The 4,347-nt window shown below is 45.0% G+C and overlaps 1 long non-coding RNA gene across 1 annotated transcript; it reads right to left on the bottom strand.

Moving 5' to 3' along the window:
- Positions 1 to 275: 275 nt before the first annotated feature.
- Positions 276 to 3,716, bottom strand: LOC140854053 (uncharacterized). Its single transcript, XR_012137183.1, has 2 exons — positions 3,209 to 3,716; positions 276 to 2,942 (listed from the first exon to the last, which is right to left on the bottom strand). It is a non-coding gene; the product is annotated as an uncharacterized lncRNA (long non-coding RNA).
- Positions 3,717 to 4,347: the final 631 nt, after the last annotated feature.

Genomic DNA, 4,347 nt, shown 5'->3' with positions numbered 1-4,347 from the left:
AGGCGATGCACTCCACGTCAGATTTTTTACACCACCTGCGATGCACAAAGAATTTTTATAGGTTGGATACTTTGTGGCTTGGGCTTAGACCTGGCTACCAAATTAGACGCTCAGGTATAAAAGGCAAAAATAAAGGATACAATTTTTTCCTTAAAAACAAAAAGATACATAGATCAAAAGATGTAAGGCAATGATGGACCGCAAGCATCATGTTTTTTCTCTATTTTTTGATATTTTTTGATTCTCTGTTTTTCAAGAAAAAGAAAAGCTAGAAATGAAACTAGAATCAGAATAAATTATTAAATTCTTTCTTAAAAAAATGCTCTATTTGATGTATATAATAATGTTGGGTGGATGTCTGATCAGGACACCACCTCTTAAAATCTTTTTAGTATCATGCGATGCAGCAAAAAAAAAGAAGAAACAAAACAAAACAATCAAAATATATGGATCAGCTACAAAAAGACTCGCTTCCATGGGGCATGCAAACTTTACTATGAAAAAAAAATTTTACAAGAGGAGATCACACCTTCAACCCTCGTACACCTAATTTCTCTCTCACAGAAAGTTCTCCCTCACAAAAGCTCTCTCTCTTGAAAGACCCCTCTGAATTTCTAAAGTGACCGCTGTCCCTGTCCAGAAGCCTCTTGCTCTTTCTCTCATAGCTTATAGCTTTTGCTCCCTTTCTCTCTTCAGATTTCTCGGTTTTCCACACCCACGCGAGGTCATGGGTCCTCTTCCGTGAAAAAACCAAGCCAAAGCCACCACACCCGTCTCTATTCATGCACAAGCCTATGTATAGGCTAAAAACCCAATAAGGATAGCTCTCCTAAACCAATCCAATTAAGTCCACAGACCATTGGATCAAGATCGAGACCAACCAACACTGTTGGATCACGCTCCGATCTCGAAATAGTATTGTGGACCATGAGAAATATGTAAAAAATGCCCAGCAGTCCATAGACCCGACCATGGATCACTCGATCCATGGTGGACCACCCGGTCCATGGTGGACCAGGAAAACCAGGCCCCAGCGGTGCCTGGGCCTGGGCAGAGCCGTGCACCCAGTGCCGGGCCGCACCCTGCACACTGCCGCATGCTGGGCGGTGTCCCGCCACCTGCGGCCGTGCCGCCGCGGCTCCGCCGGCCCGTCGCTGGCCGCCGATGGTCCTCCATCACCTTGAGTTGCGTGCCGACTTTAAAAGCATGTATCTTCTCCGTCCGAGCTCCGTTTAAGATGTTCTTGATCTCATTGGATTCTATTTTTCATCGCGGATCTCGCTGTGGGCTCAATATGGATTAAATCTCGAGACATAAAATCTTAACAATCTCTATCTCGATTTGATATTCGACCTCCTCCTAACTCCGAGAGCTTCTAAATCTCCTCGCCCCTATGCCTTGGGGCAATTGCCTGCTGATCATGGATGGGCAGACATGGGAGTCGAGCCAAACCGTTCGATCCCATCTCTATCGTATGCTGTGCTCTTTCTGATCTGAGACCTACTAGGGGCATCGTCCTGTGGTAATAGGAATCTCACCTTGTGACGTCGCCTCTCATCCTCCCGAATCTCTTGTCTCATGCTCGATCCACCTACACCTGGAGCTCCACCTCGCTCTGGGCTCACCTGGCTCCTGAAGCTCCACCTCGTACTGGGCTCTCCACCAGGTAATAATATCCTCTGCTCCCTTTCTTCCCATCCAGCACAATCCTATCGCCGTATAGCACCTTTAGGATTCCTCCATCAGCTACCATCCTGTAGCCTCTCAAATCTAGTCTGCTAAGTGAGATAAGATTTTGCCTGAAATCGGATATGTATCGGATCTCCCCCAATCTTCTCACTGCACCATCATGTGCTTTCCAGCTGACCATCCCGATATCTCTGATCGCACAGCTCGATCCATCCGACAAATATACAGTGCCCTCACTGTTCTTCAAGGAGTCAAACTACTCTCTGCAACATATATGATGGGGGCATGCAGAATCTAATATCCACTGCTGGAAAAAAATAGATATCTCATCAGATATCTCTAGGACATCTCCATCTGAATCGCTGCTGGCCGTCGCTATAGCAGCTACTGTCCAATTTTTGAGTTGAGAGCAATCTATGGCTAGATGCCCCAACTCACACCGATAACATCTAGTTTTGCTTAAGTCCCTCCTGGACTTGGACTATCCTCGTCGCGATCTCCTGTTGCTCCGTCTACCGCCTTCTGCTCCTCCAGAAGCCATCAAAGCTGAGCTACCGCCACTTGAGTTAGAAGCTGGATTCTTTCTCCTAAGAACCTCGTTCTGAAGTATCGCCGCAGTGATCTCGTCCATCTTGATGGTGCTCTTCCCCACTAGAAGAGCAATCACCAAAGACTCGTATGAAGGAGAAAACGACGCTAGCAAAACCAGCGTCCTGGTCTTCTCCTCAACATTCTCATCAACGTTGAAGAGGTCGGTGAGGATCTTCTGGAAGTGACTGAGATGCTCCTGCACGCTTTGTCCCTCGACCATCCGCAGTTGGTAAAACTGCCTCCAGAGGAAAAAGAGTATTGGTGAGAGACTTCGCCATGTACAACTTCTCGAGCTTCGACTACAGCACCGTCGAAGAAGTCTTGTTCAGCACATGGATCACCATCTCATCCGTCAGGTACATGTGGATGGTACTCACCGCCTACATCTGTAGCCATTTCCAATCCTGCACCTCCATGGTGGTTGGATTCTCCTCGCACAAGAGAGCATCGATCAACTCCTGTTGGATAAGCACGTCCTTCACCCTTGCCTGCCACAAGGAGAAATTGCTCTTACCATCAAACTTGTTGATCTCCATCTTGATTGATCATATCTTTTCCATCTTCAGTCTTGCTCACCACCATTGCAATCTGCGTCCTTATACCATCTTGCTCTAATACCACTTATTGGGTGGATGTCTGGTCAGGACACCACCTCCCAAGATCTTTGCAGTGCCGCGCGATACAGTAGGAAGAAAGAAGAAATAAAATAAAATAATTAAAATACATGGATCAGCCACAAAAGGACTTGCAATTTGAATAGTGATTAAGGAAGGCCCCAAATTGATTCCTATCTATTTTTTTCGCAAAAAAACCATTAGACAACGTATATGTGATGAAATTTTAACAGATTTCAAGCTATGTATCCTCCACGGAATCTGGGACGTCTGTTTCTTAAGATTGGATGATAAAAAGAGATCAAAAGATTTACGAGCCATCAAGCCATTCGGGGTTGATGAAGTTGCCACCACCCTTGACGCCGGGGACCCACGACTTCTTAGGCACCGCGGCGGCGACCACGAGCAACCTCCGGGATGCACCGGCGACGGCAGGCTTGCCACTAATGGCAGCATTTAGAAGAGTCCGGCCAGCCCTTGAGCCAGAGAGGAAGGGGGTGGATAGGCCCTTGGACAACAACAGCAGAAGTGGAAGCCTTTGCCATTGCTCTTCTTGTGTTAGTAACAAACCCTTTGAGACTGGGTTGGTTAATTGGTTTGAAGAGTGGAGTGTGTGTTGTTTTGGCTGGGTGGCTCTGAGCTCTCTCTCTCCAGCTAGTGGTTGGTATAGTTGTTATATTGTTGTGTGATTTGTGAAGTGGGTGGGATGGCTGAGGGAGCCACAAAATCTCAGGGAAATCTCGGAGGCCAAGGAGGATAGATTGCTGACCAATGGGAAGAAGCTCTCCATCCGTTTCTTGTGTTGCCTGCCTAACACGTGGATAGTATCTTGGCCTCTAGTTTACTGTTGATATTTAGTATATTCTTTCTGGGAAGTAGACCGTTTGTTTACGACCAAGTTAGCTGGTAAAATATCCAAGATGCAAGTGGGCTGTTTGGCCCATTGGATCGATTGGCCTGTCTGTTAGGTCGGATTGCAGGATAACTGGTCTGGATGGGACGTACACGTATGAAACTCCGCGTAGAATCAAAAATTTTCTCTTAAAAAGAGCCTCATGAGAAATACATAAAATAAAATATTGAAGTCCGGAAGAGGGTTTAGGATATCTCCAGCCGTTCAGTTGGGGGGAAAAAGGCCCATGATGGGCGTCTGACATTACAAAAGAATAATGAAATAGATAGAGTCAAAACTGAGAAATTGGAGAGAAATCTGGTTAAGGTTGTTGTTAAAGAATCATAAATTAGGGGAAAATAAAAAAATAATTATTAAAATTTAACAGAGATTAAAATAAATAAAATAGAATATATAAATGTAACATCATAAAATATTAGCATAAGTAAAAAGAAGGAATGGAAAGGCTTTGGCACGAAGTAATAGCAATAGGGCCTCACCATCAACAAAATAAACATCATTAGTTTTGTAATTTATAAATATTTCTTTGATATCAACTAT

The sequence above is a fragment of the Elaeis guineensis genome, chromosome 15 (genome assembly GCF_000442705.2).
Source record: "Elaeis guineensis isolate ETL-2024a chromosome 15, EG11, whole genome shotgun sequence".
In the NCBI taxonomy this organism is placed as follows: Eukaryota; Viridiplantae; Streptophyta; class Magnoliopsida; order Arecales; family Arecaceae; genus Elaeis; species Elaeis guineensis.
Note: the sequence above shows the minus strand (reverse complement) of the source record. Positions and strands in the feature narration are given on the sequence as shown.